This window comes from Monodon monoceros, unplaced genomic scaffold (genome assembly GCF_005190385.1).
Source record: "Monodon monoceros isolate NGI ecotype Baffin Bay Population unplaced genomic scaffold, NGI_Narwhal_1 Super_Scaffold_12, whole genome shotgun sequence".
Classification (NCBI taxonomy): domain Eukaryota; kingdom Metazoa; phylum Chordata; class Mammalia; order Artiodactyla; family Monodontidae; genus Monodon; species Monodon monoceros.
Window position 1 is genome coordinate 157511282 of NW_021703768.1, and position 22874 is coordinate 157534155.

The window sequence follows — 22874 nt, forward strand, 5'->3', positions numbered from 1 at the left end:
TCACAGATAATTAAAAATAATCGTGGGATCTAAAAATTAATCAGCCTTCATAAAATGATCGCATCCCAGGCCCAACAAGCGCAGATCAGGCGGGTGCGGGGGGGTCTCTATGGGTGGGAAAGCTAAGGTGGAAGGAAGTGCCCCCAAAGTCAACCAAGGGGCGCTCTGTGGGGGTCAGGGCCATGCAGCCTTTTACCTCCATCTTTATATAAATATTTCCTCCAGCTTGATTATCACTTTCACTTTTATAACAAGCATGTGTGCCTTCTCTAACGCGGAAAGCGTCCATTTTGAAAGAGGGAGACCAGCAGCTTTGAGATGAAGGAGCCCCCTCCCCTCTGCTGCCTCAGGACACCCTGAGCACCTCCACTTGGCAGGGGATGCCTGGCGGGGGAACCAGGCTCATCCAGGTGCATGCAGCCCTGCACCCCTTTTAGGCTGGACATTCAGACACCCACAGGGACAGGGATCCCACTCCCGCAGAGGCTATGGTCCCCCTGGGAGATTGAGCAAAAATTTGCCACCCTCCAGAGAGTGAGTGGAGAGCCCCCCTGGAGCTCCAGAACCGGCTTCCCCCACCAGTGGCCTTTAATAATTAGTAAAATAGAATTGAGCTGACCACGGACGGGCCGGTGGCTCAGGCCCTGATCGATCTTGGGTCATTAGGCAAATTGCGGCAGGGGGAAGGGTGGGCTGGATGGGGGCAGGGCAACCCGCATCCTCCCCCCTGCCCCGACCTTGGCCACGTGGCGGAAGCTCTCTGGCCTCAGTATCCTGTCCAGGAAAATTGGAGTTTGATGCTTGGAGCCCGCGTCTGTGCCTGGGGGTGCCTCGGCCCACGCTGGGCTGCCTCTGTCAATGCCCACCCTCTCTGTGCACAGACGGGCCTGGGAGAAGCCGGGAAGTGCAACCCCGCATCCCCCTAACCCGGGGGCTTGCAGCGTCCAGCAAGCGGCAGGGAGGCTTGGCTGGAGCTCGGGCCTCCTCCCCGCTCCAGGGGGCCCAGCCATCTCCTCTGGTTCAACACCCCCAATCCGCCCCAACTCGAATCAGTACCGTCCACCTCCTCTCTTCTTGGACAGGCAACATTCCTTGTTGTTTTGACTCCAGATCGCAGCCAAAAATTTGGGGGGGGGGGTGTTATACTCAAAGTTTTCCCTTTCCGGGCCTCCGCTAGGCCCCTGCACGGTTCTCTGCTGATTCTGTGATTCGATTTGTCGCCCACGGAAATGAAACTCACCAGCCGCTGCGCACCTTCCTTTTTGTTTAGAGCGAGGTTTTAATAAATAGTGACGATTAATGTCCCCCTTCCAGTCCCGCCCAGCTCGAGATCCGTGTCAGCCCCAGGTACAGTCCCCCAAACCTGCAGACGCCCCAACTCCTGGCCGGCTCGCACTTGGCTGGGCCCACGTGCTCCGCCAGACTCCTGCGCCTTCGTTCGGGCGGGGTCGGAGGACTTTATTTAGATTGGGGGCGTGAGGGGAGGGCGCTAGACTTTTCCGGCCCGGCCGGGGGTCCCGGCCCGGCTGCGCTCGCGGCGCCCGAAGGTTCCAGTCTCGGACGTTGGGTGTGCGGACATCCCAGCACCGAACCTGGGGCGCCACGACATTGGGGTTTCGCAGCTGGCGGGCAGAACGTCCGAGCTTCCTGCCCGCGGTCGCGGGGCGCCGGGTCGCGCTGGCCCGCGGGGTGGATGCTCCCGCAGGCGTGTCGGCGACAGCTGCGCCCGATCGATCCCCGCGCCCGCCCTGGCTCCGTTGCCCGCGCCACGCCGCGCGGCTCCATCGAATCCTCATCGCTCCCGGGCCGAGCCGCCCGCCGCGCTCTCTGCAAACACCAAGCTTGTTTGCGCCGGGGCACCCGAACCGGGAGCCCGCGGCCGGCGGGGGGTTCCCTGGGGCCCCGCGTCCTCGTCCCTCTCCCCGAGCAGCTCGGCCTCCGCGGGCCCGGGAGTTCCAGGCACAGATAGCGGAGAGAATTCCACCCCCACCACTACGATTCCGGGTGGGTGGTCGCGGCCAGGCCCGGGCTGGAGCGCGGGGCGCCCGGGTTGCGGAGCTTGGGCCCGCACCTCCTGCCAGGTCTGGAAAGTGACCCGCAGGGGCGAGGGGACCCCAGGGCTCTGGATATCTGCTCGCTCACCTCCCGCTCCCTCCGCCTGCTTTCGCTCCCTCTGCGCGCCGGGGATCGCGTGCAGGTCCCGGAGCTGGGCTGGGGGCCTGGAGCCTAGGACGCCGGCCTTGTAAATACGGAGAGGCCGAGTTGGAGGCGCAGCCAGAAGGGGCTGGGGACACGAAGACGCCCCCCTCAGGCCCGAACCCCTGGTCTCTCGGCTCCTTCGTGATCACAACCCGTCGTTCCCCCCCCCCCCGCGCCGCCTGCTAAGTGAGGAAACTTCGACCTTGTTCCGCGGTGTGCAGTCGGGGAAATTGAGGCCAGGCCAGGCAGGGCGCGGGCTGCGGCCTCCCGGAGGATGGGAGAGGGGGGCGCCCCACTACCCAGCTCCGCTGACCGCGCGGCCCGGGCATCGCAGGCCGCTGACTTCCCCGGCGCTACGAAACCCGCTTCTGGCGCCCGCTCCGGAGAGGCCGGGCCATCCCCGCGGCCAAGCTCCGGCCCCGACAGTGAAGCGAGTCCCCCCACCCCTGGGCGGTCCTGAGCGTCCTCTGCCCTTCCCGGAAGGGACGCTCCTTTGACAAGTAAAGATGTAAATATATATATATATATATATATATGTTTAATCCACTACGCTTTCTTCCTTTCAGAAAGGCGGCCCGCGGATCCTGGAGCTGGGGGTTGGACGGGGCGCGGTGGATGGGTTCGGGGAGGCCCCAAGCCGGGTGATCCCGGCCGGACTGCAGCGGGGCTGACCCTGGGGTACCTGCAGGAGCTACCTTGGCCCGGGTCGCAGTGCGGGCTCTGCTGAGCCCGAGCACGCCAGCTTCGACCCCCGGGAGGGTCCTGCCCTGGATCCCCAGAGCCCAGGACGAGACGACAGAGGCGGGGGTGGGCAGCACAGGCCTGGGAGAGCACCCACTTTCCCGATACGGAGACGGAGGCCCAGCGGGGACGGAGGACTCTGCCCCCCCACTCGGGGAGGGTCCGACGCCCCGCCCCCGTGGGTTACCCTCCGCGGCATCCGGCAGGGGAGCCTCGCCCTGGCCTGGCGCCCCATTAATGCGCCATTTATCTGAACACACCCGTGCCCTTTCCGCTGGGCCAGGAAGGGGGAGGGGAGGCAGAGGAGGCTTCCCGGCCCCATCCCCAAGGCTGACCGCCCCCTACCTCCTAGCTGCCCTCTAGGTCTGTCTCTTTTGCTTGCACCCCTGGGGGCTGAGGGGATCTAGGAGACTTGTTTGAGGGACACTGAGAAGTTGAGAATGGGACCGGGGTGCGCGCCCCGCCAGGCAGAGTCTACACGTCAAGGACAGAGGAACGGAGCTGGGCTGTTCACCTGATTTAACAAACCCCTCTGCTCAGTCCTCACCCCAGAGCTGAGGCTGCAGCCCCCGCCCTCCAGGTGTAGCTCCTCTACTTGGGGAGGAGGAGACAAAGATTACAGTCACTCTTGCCCCTGAGGGCAGGACTGGGGGGAGGGAGCAAACTTCCTGGAGGGGAGGACCTCGAGGCTGGGTTTTGTATGACGTGCAGGAGTCTAAGTCAGGTAGGCGAGTCCAGGGATGAAAAGACCCCTTCTAACTTGGGGCAGAAGGGAATGGAGCAGGGGCAGGAGGCTGGCGTTAGCTCACAGGCCTTCATCAAGGAAATATTTGTTAAATGAGTCAATGAGATAAAACTGGGACCTGACAGGAGGGGGTGGGTGTCAAAGCCAGGCCTTGAACGCCAGGCTAAGTGGGGCTGGGCTTTCTCTCCTGGGCTGGGATGCCAGCAGGAGGGGGTCCCAGTGGCCTCTAGAACAACTCCTTCCAGCCCCAGTCTGTACAAAGAAGCGTCCTCATGGATGTGGTGGGGGCTGAATGCCTCCCCCTCCCCACAGGTCGGTGACAGTGGGGGAGGGAGAGCTGTTTGTTCCTGAGCCCAGCAGGTGAGTCACCGAGGTGTGCGGGAAGCAAACAGTTTTCTCCTTCCTTCTATCTGCCGCCTTCTACCTCCCTCCCCAGGTGTGTGCGTGAGGGGGTTCCCTGAACCCTGGCGGGTCACGCGCCCAGCAGAACCCGGTTCTACCTGCCTGCCCTCCCCCCACCCCAGCAATGCTTGCTGTGCGCTTGGGAAGGTGAGACTCTGGGGGAGCAACGCTAATCATTCCCATTTTTCAGATGAGGAAACTGAGGCACTGGGAGGTTCAGGGATTTGCCCCAGACCCCCAGCCAGTGAGCCGACCGACCCCAGGCCTGAGTCCCAGTGTGCGCCCAGTTTGTATGTGTTGTGGACACATCGGTGTGTCCAGCTGGGGATAGAGTTGGTCTTGGCGGCAACGCTGAAGTCCCAGCCGAATCTGTGGGGCACGGGGTCCAGCTACACAGAATATCCCTGCCTGCGGTCCCTCCCTTCAACCCAGCGCTTTGGACAGTCCCAGGGACTCGGGGGAGGGGTGATGAGGAGGAGACTGAGAGGGACACTCCAGCCTGCACTTTCGGGGCGTCCCCTATTCAGGGCCTGTGAACCAGCAGCCGAGCCATGGAGGCTAAAGTTTGGAGGGGCTCCTGCCTCCTCCCCCATGACTCCCACCCAGCCAGATAATCATTAAAGGAACTGGGGAAAGGTAGGGTCAACTGGGCTCCTCCAGAAAAGGCCACTGCAGTCCCGCTCGAACTCTCTCCAGCTTGACTTTTGGGGAGCCCCGGGAGTGGGGAGAGCAGAGCCTGGCCCAGACACCCCAACACGGAGGGACTGAGAGGGTCTGCTAGGAAGGAGAGGGGGGTCTTGATGCCCCCCTCCTCCCTCTTCCCTCCCCCATCCCTCCCCTTCCCCCCACCTTCTCCAGCTATTCCTCCCCCTCCTTCCCTCCCCCGCTTCTTTCCTCCCCTTCCCCCTCCTTCCCTCTCTCCACTCCCCTCCCCTCCACTGCTAACAACTGTAACTGCTGGTTAACCCACTTCCTTAACAAGCACCCTGGCCCCCAGCAGTCCCTGCCGGCTCCCTGTGTAATTGCCTCTGTAATAAATCCCCTACTTTGGCTGGGTAGGGACCCAGCTCCCTCCTCTTTACTTAAGATACACACACACGCACACACACACACACACACGCACACACGCACACATGCACAACATAACATTTCTATTATTATCGACCTCGAACTCCCTGTGTATCGGGAGGGAAGAAGCCAGGCTCCCACTGGCTGTGTCTCCCAGGGGAACTTGGAGGGAGAGCCCCTCCAGCCCCCTCCTCACCTGCCCTCCACATAGAGGGAAGGTAGGTAGACGGGAGGGCAAGGGCCCTGATGGAGCGAGAAATCAGGGATGTGCTCCCATCAGGAGGGTCCCCGTGTGGGCTGCTAGGCCTGGGGGGCGGGGTTCCCCAGGACCATAGCAGTGGCAGGAGGGGGAGGGGTTGGGGAGGGCCGAGGGTCATCTGGTCGGCCCCTTGCTTGTTTTCTGGGTGAAGAAACTGAGGCGGAACCCAGGCTCCTGCCTCCCAGAGTGCTGAGCATCTCTCGGCTGCCCGGGAAAAGCCCTCTGAAGGTCCCAGAAGCATAGTGGGGGACAGGGTGCAGGAGGACGACCCATGTCAAGCCAGCTAAGTGCTGCCATGGCTGATTCGACCCCTCTGAGGGGCGACCCATTTCACAGATAGGAAGATTGAGCCTTATGCTGGCTGCTCCGTGAAGCCACTGACCCCAGCCCCCTGGGGCGCCAATCCCCTGTGGGTGCCTCTTTGGTTCAGGGTCCTTGGTACCAGGGCTTCACCCCCCCAAAGTCAAGGGTGAGTTCTGAATGTGAACCCCAGTGCCCCCTTACCCACCTCACGGACCCTCTCAGCGCCCCAACTTACTCATCTGTGGAATGGACACAAAACATGCACGGTGCAAACCCAAGGGCTCTTGGGTGATGCCCAGGAAATGCTTGTGCAGGTGCAGCCACCGAGCTGTGTCTGAGGGAGAGCGAACCGGGTGGGGGTCAGAGGGTCCCTGAGGCAGGGCCAAGAGGACAGAGCCTGGCATTGATCTGCACATTGATCCTGGGAAGAGGCAGGAGAGAAGGGCGAGGGGCGGGCAGAGGCGAGGGAGGCTCCTCCTTTCCCCTGCAGGCCCCGCAGGACCCCTACGACCACACTTCACAGGAGGTTCCAGGGCGGCAGTGCCGGGCGCATGGTGGTGAATTCAGGCGCCTCTGGTTAGCCAGCCCTCGTTTTGTGTGTCGGTTCTGGAATTCCCAGTCTGCCTCTGTGTACGAAGCCCCTGATTTTCTGTTCCTTGTACCTTCCCAGGGCTATTTTTTCCCTCAGTTCCTCTGAATGGGGCAGAAATGACTGGGCAGGGGCAGGGCTAGGGCCCTGGTTTCAGCATCCTTGAGCATCATTGAGCTGTGGGCCTCAGCTCACCTCCTGCCCCCAATCCCAGCAGGTGGGCAAGGCCAGGGTGGTCACTCCCCTTTTACGAGTGAGGAGACTGAGGCCCCAGCTCCCCCGCTACCTTGACAATCACAGACTTGGGGTGTGAGCTCAGGCCCCCGCTGGTGGACTCTGGGTAACACACCCAATTCGTTGCGCCTTGGTTTCCCCATCTGTAAAATGGGGATCACGTTGAATTACTGTGAATTGATTCAAGGGAAATGCAGGGCCTTTGTTCTAATGAAGGTGGCTGGATGCATACTCAGGCCTGTGTTTGGAACCCGGGGCTGCCCAAAGCTGCACGGAGGCAGCTCTGGAAGAGGGGCCTGGAGGGTCTGAGGACCACACCCTGAGAGGCCCCACTGTGATCCCGTCGTGTCTCGCTCCATCTGCTCTCCACCCAGAGTGTGCGCTGCCCTGCCTCTTACCTGCTGTCTCTCTCCCAGGCCTGGGCGTCCCCTGAAGGCACAAACAGGATTTGGGGTGCCCTGGTGTCCCCATCGCCCCGCTCAGGCCAGGGGCGCTCAGTAGGGACGGACACCTGCCCGGAAGGTCCGTTCAAGCGTGCTTCAGCAGCAGGCTGGGGCCTGTGCAGTCCCTGAGGACAGCTAAACACATGGTGTGAGCAAGCATCCTGCCTCAGCCCTGGGCCCCTCATCTTCCCTTTTGGGGGGGCTCTGGGAGGGGCATGGGGCCGGGCCTTTGTCCGGGGGTTGGAGGGGGGTCCCCAGCAGGCTGGTGCAGGGGCTTCACTTTGCTCGCTGGAGCAACTGTTTCCCTGAAGCAGCGCTTTCCGTCCTGCCCACAGATCGATGTGTGGGTGGAGGCGCGTTTGCAGAAGATTATTTATGTTGGGGCAGCCCCACAGTCCAGCTGTGGGTTCAGGAGCGGGGAGGAGGTGACGGCTGGGCAGCCTTCCTGCTGGTTCAACCCTCTCCGAGGTTGCTTTGCAGATCAGTCTCTGTACGTGTTTTCATTGAAGGTCCGTGATGGGTGCCTATAGCCCAAGATCTCAAACCCAATCTCCTGGAATTGAGCCCAGCTTCTCATCCAGATTCTCTATTCCACTTCTTAGCTGGTGTCCTTGGGCTGGTTCTCACACCCGCTCTGTGCAACATTTCCCTCATCGGCAAGAGGGGGTTTTACTGAGGATGAAATGAGGGAATTCATGTAAAGCCCTTAGAACAGTGTCCATCTGCTGAGCAGATGGGAACTGCTATCCTTATCAGCCTGTTTTAGGTCCAGAAAGTTGGGACGGAGGAGGTTGCAGAGGGATAAGGCAGCCAGAGAAAATAAATTAGAAATGAGGTCGAGAGAAGTTGTAGCTGGAAGAGAAGTTAGTCCATAAAACCCTCAGCAGGTGGTTCTAAACCCAGCAGGTGGGCCACAGTATTGGCTCTGAGCTCCCCAGCAGGCAATGTGAAAAGAGAAGCACTTGCCGGTATGTTCATACTTATGGCCACGCATACTTTTGTGGCCATTGCCAAGCCTGGTCCTGGACGTGTGCATGTGAGTGTGTGCCCGAGCAGGGTGTGCTCAGCGGAATTTTAATGGCCACGGAACCTGCACCCACAGGTGTTGCATCCTGTATAACCCCCTCCCCGTGAGTGTGGGCTTGCTTTCCACGAGTGGAATATGGCAAAGGTGATGGGTGTCCACCCATCATTACACTGTGTTATATAAGACCCTATCCCAGCAGAGATTCTCCTGCTGGCCTTGAAGAGGTGCGCTACCATATTGTGAGGGGTCCCTGGAGGGGAGCATGTGTTGGGAAACAGCTGGCACACTCATTTCTGAAAGCCAGAAAAAATAAAACAACCCAGACTTCAGTCCTACAACCACAAGGATTGAATTCTGTCAACATCCACGTGAGCTTGGAAAAGGAACTTGAACTCTAGAAAAGAACTCAGCCTGGCTGATACCTTGACTGTGGCCTGTGGGACCAGAGCAGAGGACCCAGTGCCCTGACTCCTGACCCACAGAGCCTGACAGATCGTAGATGTGTGCTGTTCCAAGCTGGTAAATTTGTGATGCTTTGTTATGCAGCAGTAGCTAACTAATACATGGTGTGACGTGCTCTTGCTTTCTGCATTTTGATCGGGCATCAGCTCAGGGGAGGGTTCCTGCTCCTTAGTCATGCACCTGATCATCATTGGCACTCACATTTATTGAGCACCTACCGTGTGCCAGGCTCTGCACTAAGTATTTGATCTGGGTCATCTTGGTTCGTCCCTTCTCCTGTCACAGGAAATTGGGATGCTCACCATGCTCGTTTTCCCTACAGGGAAGCTGACACCTGAAGGTTGAAGTGAGGCCCCCCCCAGAGCATGCAGACGGTAAGCCGGGCCTTGAGGGTGTCTGGCCCCAGGGCCCCCCCTTTGCCTGTACCTGGAGGTATGGCCCTTGTCTGGATCTCACCAATCACTGGTGCTTCCCCTGGTGCGGTGGCCTTCAGAGAGAGGGTCCCCTGTTGAATCAGTGCCCCAGAGGTGGAGGGCTGGCTGGCTGGGCATCAGGGAGCCTTCCATGGGACTGTGAAACCTGCTTATGTTTCAGAACCACTGAGAGTCGGTTCTGGTGCCTTGGGGTCCCACACAGGCTGCTCCCTTTGGAGGAGGTCTGAGCACCTCACTGCCCCTCTTCCCAGAGGCCGCTCCTCCTGGCTCATCAGGGCTCAGCTGGTGTCACGGCCCTGAGGAAGTCCCTGACCCCTCCCTGTTTTACAGTCTCACACACCTATGTGTCTCTCACAGCGGTCATGTCACAAGTTGTAATGATATCTTTTTTCCTGGAATTTTTGGGTTAGTACCCTTCTCTGCTACCAGACTGTGAACTCCAAAAGGGCAGGGGTCAGGGACTGCCTGGTGGTGGCTGTGGCTCCAGTACCCTGCGTGGTGCATAGTAAGTGCCTAGTAACCAGCTGACGTACAAGTGAGTGAGTGAACGAGGGATGGGTAGATGGATGGATGGATGAACAAATGAATGGGCCTCGCAACCTTCCTGCTTCTTGATCGTCATGAAAATAAGGCAGGCATATTTCAAACAACCCGAAGATGTATCTCAGCCTGGAGCTGCTGGAAACACCAGCTCCCCTGGCAGGGCGCATCAACCCACCTTGGGGCGGGTGGGCATCTGGCTTTGTGCAGGCAGAGGTGGGGGGCTTGAGGCGGGTAGGGAGCTGCAATCAAAACCCACCCGGCAGCAATCAAAACACCCCCACCCCACTCCCAGCCATCTCTGCAGACACCCAGGCCTCCACAGCCAAGCGCGGGTCTGCTGATGGGGGGGCTGCAGCAGTGTGTGTGTATGTGTGTGTAGGGGGGATAGCAGCCTCTGCGGCAACCAGGATGGAAAAGTCCTCTCAACACACAAAAGCAGGAAAGGCACATTAAAATCATTATCAATATTTTGCCTGGAAAAAATACAAAAAGCATTTTCTTCTCTGAAAAATTAATAACCTGAAAGACAGGGAGGCTGGGTTTGATGTCTGGCTAGTGGGGATAAGGTGAGGCTTTGGTCCCCGCAGTGGGTGCCTGGGCCCCTCTGAGCAGGCCTCCTCAGCCCCCACCTTCTCCTAGTCCCGGCCAAGGCCCCAGGGGATCCCTCAATTCACCCCCATTCTCCCCTCTGGGGCGGGGGGCGTCCTCCTCATCTGAGTTCCTCCCAACCCTCCCCAAATGAGCCATGATCTCTCACCTGTGTTTCTGCTTGTCCCTCTGCTCACTCTAGAAAACTCCTATTCTACCTGCAGAGCCCAGTCCCAATGCCCCCACTCTATACAACTTCCCCACCCCTCCCAGATAGAACCTTCGCTGCCCTTCCCCAGCTGCCTGACTCCAGCACCCTCACTTCCCCGCTCCAGGGACTCCTGAACACTGGGGCTCGCACTCTGGCCCACCCAGTGCCCCCCGCCCATCTCCCCATCAGCCTGGGGGCTTCCTGAGATCCAGACCCGAGCTGGCCCTCCGGGACTTTGGCATCTCTCAGCGCAGTGGATCAGTGTCTGGACAATGAACAGGGCTCGTTTTGGGAGGTGGCAGTTCCCTCAACCCTCTCCCCTCCCTGCCTCCCCCTTCCCATTCACCCTTAGGCCCGGAGAGAAGATTCTGGAATATGGCTGTGGAGGAGGGGCAGAGCCACACTCTCTTCAGGTCTCAGTTTCCCTGTTTTTGAACAAGGGGTTTGAGTGAGATTTGAAATTTTGGAATCATTTATTTACTCATTCACTCTGGCGTTGACTCTGCTGCCTCCCATCCCCCCCACCACAAAAAGGTGAGGCATTTTTCTCATCTTACTGGGGACACTGAGACCCAAGGAGCTCCTGGGAGGTGTCTCTCAGAGGTCCTGCGTTCTGACGAATGAGGTCCCCTCCCATCGGGAGAGGACTGGGGAGCTGTTCTTGGTGCTGAAGCTAGAACCGGAGGTCTTCAGTCTGGGGAGAGGGCTTCCCCCCACCCCAACCTGGCCAGCTGAGCTCCCTCCCCTGCCACAGCGTTCAGAGGCCATGTCCCCCCTCCCCAGGCAGGCTGGACGAGCCCAGTCCAGTCACATCGGGTTGTCCGCCCTCCAGTTTGCTGCCATCGCATCCTGAGGGGGCTCCCTCTAGCCCTGCACCCTGTCTGGTCCCTCCCTGCTCTGTAGCTCCGGCGCCCCACCCCATCTTACCCAGCCCCTCATGTTAGCCCCACAGGGCTGGGAGTACCAGAGCCCAGCTCTGCCTCCCTCTCTGTTGAGCAAATGGACAATTGAAAATGGTGGCATCTGGACACTGCTGGGCGACCCCACTCAGTCCCCGGTCCCTCTATGTACCCCAGCCTCCCACCTCCCAAAGCAAGGCTGCAGGAATCCAGAGCCTGACTCGGGTGGTCCTGGAGGACTTCCTGGGGGAGGTGACCCCACCAGAATCTGGACAGATGGGAAGTAGGAATGGTTCTCCTTCCACCACCACCCTCAACCCTTGAGCTGAGCTTGAAAGCCTGGGAGGGGGCAGCATCTCATCCTCCTGGAGGGGAGAGAACGGAGCTCATTAGGGGAGGGGATCAGACACGCAGCTTCGGCTGGGCGGGGGAGGTGCTGACAAGAGGGAATGTTTTATCGAGGTGGCTGCAATCTCTCTTCCAAGGCCAGCGGCCCCTCAGATATTGAGTATCCCTGTCGATGCCGCTAGCTGTAAGTGGAGGGAAAAAATCGCTTAATGGGCTGCTTGAGGCTCATCAGGTGGGTGGGTGCCGGGTGGCGGTGGACCCTTAAAGGGGCCTCTGTCCCCCCCTCCTCGGGCTTGCGAGGGCTCATGGAGGGGGGGGGCTCCTGATGGCTGCTAATAACCCTTCAAACAGTGATCCCATTTGCTGAGTTCCTGCTACAAGAGGCTGTGGAGTCTCCATTTATTTTAATCTTATAATCGCTCAAAGGATCTTTACTGTACCTACTGTGCGCCAGGACTGGACGGGGCTCAGGGGGAGCAGGGGAGTTCAGTCTGGGGATGACAGACCTTAAAGCATGACACAGACTAAGGGGGGCTGAAAGGGGGACTGGGGGCTGGACAGGCAGCCTGAGGGCTCCCCAAGAAGAGCACATTTGCCTTGAGAGCTGTAAGTAGAACAGGAGTTAATTAAGTGAAGTGGGAACAGCATATGCAAAGGCTTGGTGGCAGGAGGAGGGCGAGCTTGGCAGCCTCTGTGTCCTGTATCTGTATGAGCCCCACACAAAGATGTGCCCCCGTTGCTTTGCTCAAATTTGAGCATCTTTCTCACTGTTTAGTACCTAGCTTTTTTTTTTTTTAATAATAGACTCTGCTTTTTAGAATAATTTCAGTTTCACAGGAAAAGTGAACACTGTGTAGTAAATTCCTATATACACCCCCACCACACACACACACACACACACACACACACACACACACACACTGTCCTCTATTATTACCATCGGTGTGGTACACGAGCTACAATTAATGAACTGACCTTAATATATTACAAGTGATTGTTATCGGTTGAATTTTGTCCCTTGCAAAAGACACTGAAGTTCACCTGTGAATGTGACCTTATTTAGTAATCGGGTCTTTGCAGAAGATCAAGTTGAGATAGGCATTGGGGTGGGTCATAATCCAACGTGCCTGGTCTCCTTATAAGAAGGGAACATCTGGACATAGAAGCACACACACAGGGAAAAGGCCATGTGAACATGAAGGCCGAGATCGGGGTGGTGGTTCTATAAGCCAAGGTCAACAAGGATCACCAGCGATCCCCAGAAACAGGAGAGAGGTCTGGAACAGATGCTCCCCCAAGCCCTCAGAAGGAACCAGCCCTGCCCATGCCCTGAGCTTGGACTTCTGGCCTCCAGAGCTGGGAGGGAATCATTTCTGTTGTTTAAGCCACTCAGTCTGAGGTCCCTTGTTAGGGCACATTAAGGTCCATAACTTCCATTAAGGCTCACCCTTTGTGTTGTAAGTTCTATGGGCTCTCATGACATAATACTGTTCATCCAGCATTACAGCGTCATACAGAATGGTTTTGTAGCCCTAAAAACCCTCTGGGCCCCGCTCATCCATCCCTCTTCCCCCAATCCCCGCATCACTGATCCTACTCTCATCTCCAGAGCCCTGCCTTGTCTAGAATGTCCCAGAGTTGGAATCACAGTGTGTAGCCCTTTCAGACTGGCTTCCTCCTCTCAGTCATGTGCGTTTAAGGTTCCTGCGTGTCTTTCTATGCGTGGCTTGTTAGCTTTCTTCTTAGTGTGGAGTAACATTGCATCTTCTGGACGTTCCGTCCACCTAGTGGAGGACATCTCGGTTACTTCCTGGTTTGGGCAGTTAGGAATAAAGCTGCCATCAACACCCCTGTGCAGGTTTTTGTGCGGACATAAGTTGCTGGCTTCTTTGGGGCAACTAGCCTTTGCACTGAATACATCTTGGGAATATTCAGTGCCGCTGCCTGGGCGGCACTCGCCTTTGGGACAGCTGTGTAGTGCTCGGAGCTGCTGGCACTCTGTAACTGATTTCAAGAGCATCTTATCCCTGGCTTTTAGGCTGTTTCCAGATTTTTGCTGGAACAATGAATGCCTCTAGGAACATACTCTTATGTAAATATTGCCCCACTGTGCATGCCGCCATGGGATGGGGTACATTTCTAACAGTAAGAACACAGGCCAGGGGAATTCATTTACTATCTATTGAGTACCTACTGTGTGCTTGGCATGGTTTTAAGGGGCTCGGGACCCAGGGAGGAAGGGGGCAGATAAAAGTTCTTGTCTTCGCCAAGCTCGCATTTTCAGTTTGGGTTTTAATTTTTTGTTAGATGTTGGCACATCATCTTCTGGAAAGATCCACTCAAATGGACCCAATCACCACAAGTGTTTAATTGTGAGTAATTGTTTGTGTGTGTGATGGGCCTGTGAGAGGGTCCTAGTGTTCCCTGTCCTCCTGGGCTGATGGAGATGGAGGTGGGGGGCTCCTAGTCAGGGTCCCTCGAGGGGCAGGAGTAGCCAATAAGCAAACACGTCAATCACTCGATCGGTCGAATCAGGTTAATAAAGCTGCCAGATGGAGAGATGGCTGCGGAAATCCATGCGCCGGGCCAGGTCCGACAGGGAAAGTGTTCCAGGACAGCTGACACCCAGCAGGGCCGGTGCTTGGTCGGGGTGGGAGGCACATCCCTGGGGTGGGGGGACCTCTTGTCTAGGCCTCAGTTTCCCCATCCATCATGGGGGTTTCCACGGCCGCCCTTGGCACAGTGTGCGGGCACCTACAATCCAGGCCACTGTTCTTATCTACGGGTGTCGTACTCTCGTCCGGTCGTCCTGTCCTGGGCTCTGGGGACTGAGGACCGAGCCATGCTTTGGACGCGGGGCCCTGCCCTCAGACAGCTCCCAGGGGAGGTGAACATTTATGGAATGAATGCATCTCAGCATATTGTCCCGAGTGGGGCACCTGAGGCTCGTGAGAGACTGAGCAGGGCAGCAGTGAAGAGGTGCGGACCCGCGTCCCTGCGGCAGGGGCATCAGAGAGAAGGCAGGGAGGCCGGGCAGGGGCAGAGCGGTCTCGGGAAGCTGGGAGCTGAGCTTGCAGGAGCGAGGAAGGCAGGTGGGGCAGAGGCTCAGCCACACAGCCTCACGCGCTCACGCATGTGCACCAACAAGGCACGTGATCCCAAGCACACGCACGCCTATCTAACCTGTAACCACTCACACACGGGCACGCACAGTTCTCACACACACGTGCAGAGGCATGCACTCACACACGCATCCTCCCACACACTCCGGCACATCATCCACATACTCACAGGCACACACACAGATACACGCATGCATGCACCCACACCACACACACGTACCAACACACCCTCGCACACCCGTGCACACACTAAGAATACACGGTCAGGTGCACAGACCAGCCTCTGCCCCCTCTCTCTCCCCACCCCCTCATACAGTGCACACACATACACACACTCACACCCGTTCCGTTCACACGCTCAAATGCACCCACATTTGCACACTCACACACACGCATTCAGGACTGCCTTGGAACCACTCACACATCACACACCCAAGCAGCCATTGTCAAAATTGCTCAGCCTGTGATAAAATGCAGCTTTTTCACCTTGCACACGAATTGGCCAGCCTCTCCCTCCCCCACGCCACTCAATAACCAGGTTAAAATAAAAATGGGATTCCAGCATCTGCTTTCAAAAATAACCCCACACACTCCACCGGTCAATGCAAGCTCCTCAGCTGCTAAGAATTAGAAAGGCAAAGGCCAGGGAAGGAGACTGGGTGCAATATGATGGCGTGTCTGTACTGTGCACAGAAACCAGGGAGGAGGACTGAGCAGAATGACCGCAGCTGATTTTAGGTGGGTGAGCCTGTGGCCAATGGTTGTGTCCTCTTCCGTTCCTTTTAAAGTGGTTACAGAACTGAATTTAGAGTTTCTACCTCTGCAAAACAACGCTGATCTGTGGATGTGTGTGTGAGGGGAGATTAATTGAGATCATTTAAATAAATCTCTCAGCACTGGACTTGGTACAGCATACATATTAAAACTGTTATGTACATTCAATTTTTTTAACAATCACATATTTGCATCAAATAATTCACTCCTGTTTCTCACCCTCAAAGAAATATTTTTTGCCCCATGCCAGGAACCCTATCATTTTATTATAAACAGCATCTTTAGTTTTACAAAAAAGCTTTCTTTGACAAAATCCAATTGTTCATTTTAATAAACCCAATTGACTGTTGGGCGCTTTGGGATTTTTTTTTTAACTGGAAGGTTTAGGACAGCACACATACCCCCACCCCCTTCAAAATAACCAGTGTATTTTCTGAAGTCTGCACCCTTGCCTCTGGGCCTCCCTGAACTTCTGTGAAAGGGGGGTGCCCTTTAAACAGGAAGATCCCACAGCATCCCCGAGCCCTTAATTTCAATATTATATTATAGTTTAAATCATTGTCCTTCCTTACAGGGGCAGCCAGTGTGTAGGACCCAGTAAGCACGGGATAAATGTTTCTATCTCCTTTGGGGGGGGGTGACTAGTGGTCACACAGATGTGGCAGAAAGAATCCAAAGCCCCTGAGCCACACTTTCTGGGTGGCAGGCCCACCTTCATCCTATGACCTGTGAACCAGGCAAGCCACTGCGCTCTTACGAGTCTTGGTTTTCCCAGCAAGGGAATGGGGCCAGCCAGTCCAGGGAGATGGCCAGGTAGAGTTCGCAGATGCAGTCCCGTGCATGCTGGGGCCAGGGGAGAGCTGGGGAGGGGTCCTCGCCCCGCCTCCTCACCCCCTACCCTGGCTATTCAGTCGCCCCCACCTCAGGAAGCCGTGCGTCCCCGAGATAAGACACGGGTCAATAAACTTTTTTCCAAGACGGGCCGGGTTGCTCCATCCTCCCCAGGCCCCCTTCCCGCCTGCATCTCCCTCCCCACGCCGGGAAAGGTCAGACGGGAGGCGGCATCGACCCTCGCCCGGAGCCAGGCCCTCGGCCACGCCGCGGCCGCGCTGACCAACTGACCACGCGCAGCCGGGTAGCCCCGCGCGCCGCCGGCCAATGAGAGCGCGCCGAGCTGCTGTTGCTGGGCAACGCGGGCCGGGAGGAGGGGCGGGCCGACGCGCGATGGATCCGAGGCGGCCACGATCAATCCGGCACCCGTGCGCATGCGCGGCCCGCGGCCGGGAGGGATGCTGCAGCCGGCGCCCAGTGGCCATCGATCGCAGCGGCCCGAGGCTCTTAATAAGCTCGGAAAAGGGCTTAAGGGGGGGTGGTGCCCCGCCATCCGCCACCTCCTCCCCTCCTGCTCCTTTCAATAATAATAACTACAACAACAGCAGCAGCAGCAGCAGCTCACGTTCATCCAGCGCTGGACCATCCACTTATAATCTCCCAACATCCCAGCCAAAGGAGCCCGTTGGTGCCCAGTTTCATCCCGGAGGTGCATGCAGGGGCCACCCCGGGGCAGCATCCTGTCCCCACCACCCACCGGCTGAGTGGCCTGGGGCAGGGGGGCTCCAGCCTCAGGGTTCCCACCTGTACCGTGAGGTAAAGTAGTACCTGCCCGGTTGGGGTCTGCGAGCTGTCCCATTAAACTCTTTGTTTCTAAGTTGGCATCAACCATGTTTTGTTCTCAGATGGGGACCCTGAGGCCCAGAGAGGAAAAGTCACTGGCTCGGAGACTGCACCTGTTACAAATTCAGGGTGGTCTCCACTCCTCCCCCTCACTTCTTTCTGCCTCAGATTCATCTTTTTCACAATATTTATTGAGCATTGACAGAGAGCTAGACTTCACTAAGTGCTTTGCACGTGCAAGAGTACAGGTTCTTCAAAATCCTGTGCATTTGGGTAATGTATCCCCATTTTACAGACGAGGAAACAGGAAAAATGAGGCAAGCATGTCTGGAGGATCGAGGCCCCTCCCTCCTTCTGAGATCAAGGTGTCACAGGGCCGTGCTCCCTTGTAAAGCTCTAAGGGGGGATCCTTACTGCCTCTTCCAGCTGCCTGTGGTTGTCAGCAATCCTGACGTCCCTTGGCTGGTAACCACATCACTGCAGACTCTGCCTCTGTTGTCACATGGCCATCTTCTCTCTGTCTCTGTGTGTCTCTCCTCTTTTCATAAGGACACCGGTCACTGGATTTAAGGGTCACCATAATTCAGGATGACCTCATCTTAGCTAATTACAACGGCAAAGATTGTATTTCCAAATTTCCAAATAAGTCCACATTCTGAGGTTCCGAGTGGACACGACTTCCGGAGGACATTATTTGATTCACTGAGTGGGCATGGAGGGAGGCAGATATGGTGGTGGCCTTCTGCATGGTCTCAGGACATTGTTCCATACAACTGGCTCTGGGCTAGGATCCCAAGGAAATGCTGACAGAGGCCCGAGGGTTTACCAAAATGGGCTCATGTGACCTCCGGCTGTCATGTGGTCAGTGTCTTTCACTTTATCACATGGGTATCTTTCCATGTCATTAAAATTTCTCCTCCTCCATCACCTCAAATACCCACCCAGGATTACCCCCAAGGAGGAGACATCTCTTTATCAATCCCCTTCCCTTGGGAAGCAAGGCTAGTCCCAGCACATGTTCTTTTTTTAAAAAAAAAATAAATTTATTTATTATTTTTGGCTGCATTGGGTCTTCGTTGCTGTGTGCAGGCTCTCTCTAGTTGTGGCAAGAGGGGGGCTACTCTTCGTTGCGGTGCGCGGGCTTCTCATTGCAGTGGCTTTTCTTTGTTGTGGAGCACGGGCTCGTGGAGCACGGGCTTCAGTGGTTGTGGCTCGAGGGCTCTAGAGCGCAGGCTCAGCAGTTGTGGCGCACGGGCTTAGTTGCTCCGCGGCATGTGGGATCTTCCTGGACCTGGGCTGGAACCTGTGTCCCCTACACTGGCAGGCGGATTCTTAACCACTGCGCCACCAGGGAAGTCCCCCAGCACATGTTCTTTTGGCAAACAGCAAAATAGCACAGGGTAAGTGGAACAGGATGAAATCAGTTGGGGATCAGAACATGGAAAATAAAGACCCCCCCCCCACTGCCGCATGTCTGAAACTGGATAAAAAGCATTTAAAGTTTGTTACCCCACCTCAGGGGTGGGGAGGGGAGGCAGTATCACCAAAACATAGACAGATGCCCAGAGATGGGAATGGGCAGCCCTCATGGTATATTGTTCTTTGTAGTTGAGGTGAAATTCATATAACAGACCCTTTTAAAGTGTACAATTCAGTGGTAATTAGTACATACACAATGTTGTGTGATCACTACTACTGTGTAGCTCTGAAACATTTTCATCACCCCAAACTAAAACCCTGTCCCCAGTAGCCATCACCCCGCCACCATCCACTCCTCCGCCGCCCCTCCCCCAGCCCCTGGCAACCACTAATCCACTTTCTGTCTCTGAATTTCCCTATTGTGGACATTTCATATAAATGGAGTCACACACTATGTGGCCCTTTGTGTCTGGTTTCTTTCTCTGAGCTTCATGATTTCAGGGTTCATCCATGTTATAGTGTGTGTCAGTGCTTTGTTCCTTTTTTTTAAGAAAATTTAAAAATTGTGGTAAAACATACATAACAAAATTCACCACTTTAAAGTGCATAGTTCAGTGGCATTAAGTACATTTACATTGTTGTTCAACCATCCCCACCATCTGTCTCCAGAAATCTTTTCATCCTGTGAAACTGAAACTGTCCACGTGAAACACTGACTCCCCACCCCCTCCCCCAGACCCTGGCCCCCACCATCTACTTCCTGTCTCTGTGGATCTGACTCTCCAGGGACCTCCTGTGAGCGGCATCAGACAGTATTTGTCTTTTTGTGTCTGGCTGATTTCATTGAGCATCATGTCCTCAAGGTTCATCCATGTTGTAGCAGGTGTCAGTGCTTCACTCTTATTACGGCTGAGTAATATGTAACAATTCCATCGTATGGATGGACCACATTTCGTTTACCTGTCATCCGTTGATGAACACCAAAACTTTGGGTTATGGTGAATAATGCCGCTGTGAACATGGGTGTACCTTGGTGACTTTTGACCTCGTTAACTTCCATGTAGTCCTGGGGCAGCAAACAGACCCCATATGGGGCCAAGCCTCCTCTATCCAACCCCACATGGGCCTCAAGACCCCAATTGAAGGGAATATACCAGAAGGGGTCCTGGACAGGGCCCCAGGTACGGCACAGGACCCACCTAAGTTTGAATCCCAGCTGTGTGACTTTGGGCAAGACAGTTTCCTGATTTGGGCCTCAGTTTCCTTGTCTGTAAAATGGGGGTAGCGAGCTCATTTCTTTCAAGCACAGTGCCTCTGTATGCAGAGCAAGTCTTCAGTGAACTTGCTGTTGCTGTTATGATGATGATTTTGAAATGATTGTTGAGTATCCTCACGGCTGCTAGACCCTCAGAAGCCCACACCCCCATCTCCTGCCTCTTCCTCCCCCCGCCCCAGGCATCCCCAGCCCTTAAGCAGCATGTGAATGCTGGACTTATTTCTGATTTACTCTGGGCCCCCAAAGAAATACATTTTCTTCAATTATTAATCATCGAGGTGTGAGAGATACACAGGAATGAAATTAACTGCCTGACCTTTGAGGAGAAGGATGCAGGGGTGGGGAGAGGGCAGCCCCTGTTCCAGCAGAGGTCAGATGGGGGTCCTGAAGTGGTGCTGAGACTCCAGGGTGGGTGAGGGGGGACTCATGGAAGAGACCAGAAAGGGGGTGGTCCGGTGAAAGGAGTGGGGGAAGGGAAGCCCCTTCACTTGTCTCTTCTCTTTTTTTCTCTTTTCTGTTTACCTCTTGGGAACCTTTCAGGTGGGGTCACACTGGTGGTGGGTTGGGGACTGGGTTCAAAGGCAAGAGGGAGCTGAGGGGGGTTAGGACCCCCCCAGGTGGGCCTCAGCTTCCCTGACTGTGGGAGGAAGGTTCCGGCTTTGTGTCCCCAAAGCCCCCACCCCAGTGTCTGCTACAAATGCCCCCCAGCACCCCCTCAATCATGGCTGCGAGACACAGAATCAGACACAGCCCAAAGGAGGCCCCGGGGTGGGGCTTGGAGGATGAGGAGGGCTTTAGTAGGTGCACTGGGTGGGGACAGAACTCCTAGCAGGAGGACAAAGTCCGGGTGGGATGAGAGCATGAGTGACAGCAGCTGGGGCAGCTGGAGCACCGCTGGCTGGCTGGCGAGTGGCTAGACGTGCAATGGGGCACGTCACAGGCTGCTGTCCAGCTAAGGTGCCTGGACCAGCGTCGGGGAGCTATGGGAGGGCTTAGAGCAGGGGAGGGGCCAGTTCAGAGCTGGCCTTGAAAGGTCTCTGGGGGAGCCAGTGTGAGGTTAGGGCAGGAAGTGGTGACCAATGCGCCCTGGGGGTGGGGCAGGGGAGGCCAGGCCATGCCAGGACCGTGGCATAGCTTTGGGGGGAAAGTTGCTGAGCCACTTGTCACTCCAAATCCTCCAGAGGCTCTCTTTTACCTCCGGGATTAAAAGCTAAAGCTGCCACAAACACCGTGCACCCTCCTTCCAAAGACAGGTCCCAGTCGCTTGTCCTGAACGCCCCATGTGGCATCCAGCCTCCAAGCCTTTGCACATGCTGTTCCCTCTGCCTGAAACCCGTCCCCCCAGCTGAGAAGGAGAGGAGAAGCACCCCAAAGATGGGAGGAGATGCAGAAGCCATAGACAGCAAGTAAGTCAGGAATTCTCGTTGGGGTACGGGTTACCACACCCATTTTACAGAGGCAGCAACTGAGGCCCAGAGAGGTTAGAAACGCACTAAGGTCACACAGCCCAGCAGTGGACGAGCCAGGTTTTCTGTCTTAATTTCATATCACCCACAACAGCCGGGGAAGGATTTGGGGGTCTGCACGTGCACCGGGGGATGCTCTCCCCAGGCCCGGGGTGGGTGGGGGCGGGCGCGTGGGGCCTCTGCGGTGGGAGACCGGTCTGCTGGCCCGGTCCCTGCCCCCAGCCCACTGCGGCGGCCGCGCCGATCAGCAGAGAGCGATCGATGGAGTATTGAGCACTTTTCAAGCTTCGGTGATTTTCGTGGATTCAGTGTAAACCACAGCCCAGGCCCCCCGCTCCCATCGACCTCGAGCGGAGGCGCCCCTCCCCACGATCCGGCGCTGACAGCTCCCGCTGCCCGAGGCTCTGCACCCCAGCACCCCGCGCAGGGCCGCCCCCTCTCCTCCAGCAATGGTCCCAGAGAAGGTGGGGGCTGGAGGGCACAGACAGGGCAAGGGAAGGGGGGAGGTGCAGTGTGCACAGAGCCGGGGCGGGGGGTGGGGCCCTGGAAGGTGTGGGGCGGGGAGGGGCCAGCTCGGTGTCAGGGGGTCCCTCGGGAAGGAGGGCGGGCTGGGAGAGCAGAGGCTGGTCTCAGGCTTCCCACCCCTGCGAGCATCTCTCCTTGTCTGGAATCCTGTTCTTCCCCTCCCAGGCCTGGCCCTGCTGCCAGCTCCAAGTCCAGTGGCTACTTCTGCTTCTTGCGACACTTTGCCATAGGCCTCCCCTCCCCCCCTCCCCCGACCCCCATGCCGTCCTATTCTGAGAATCGCTTGCTGCTCCTGAGCCAGCAGGAGCTCTCCTCTCACAGCACCAGCACAGGTACAGTAAATACTCTGAAAGAGAGTAACCGGTGCAGAATAGTCCCACTTAAGCACCTTTGTTCACCCACCCACGTGCCCACTCATCCACACATTCACCAGCGTGCCCATCAGAGTATTCGTCCATCCACCTGCTCATCAATTCACTCAACCCACCCACCCATCTGCCTTTTCGCCAAGACACTCATCCAGTATCCACCCACCCATCCACCCAGACAGGCAACAAGCCATACATTCACCGACGTACCCGTTCATCCAATGCCTCCTCCATTCTTCCATCCATCCATCAGTGCTTCTGCCTACTCACCCATTGATTTACCCACCCATCCTCTTACCCATTCATCCATCCATTTATCTGTTCTTCTAGCCACCCATCCATCCATCCATCCACCCATCCATCCATCCACTCATTTGTCTATTCATTCCCCCACACATTACACCCCTATTCACTCATCTGGCCATCTACTCACCCACCTACCCATCCACCCATCCATTCATCCACCCATCAGTCCATCCACCCATCCATCCACCCACCCATTCATCCATCCATCCATCCATCCATCCATCCATCCATCCATCCACCTAGTGATTCACGTGTCTATTCCACCCATTCATCCATCCACTTATCTATCCTTCTATCCACACATCCATCCATCCATCCATTCATCCATCCATCCATCCATCCACCTAGTGATTCACCCACCTATTCCACCCATTCATCCATCCACTTATCTATCCTTCTATCCACCCATTCATCCAGCCACTGATCTATCCACCCAACCATCCATCCAC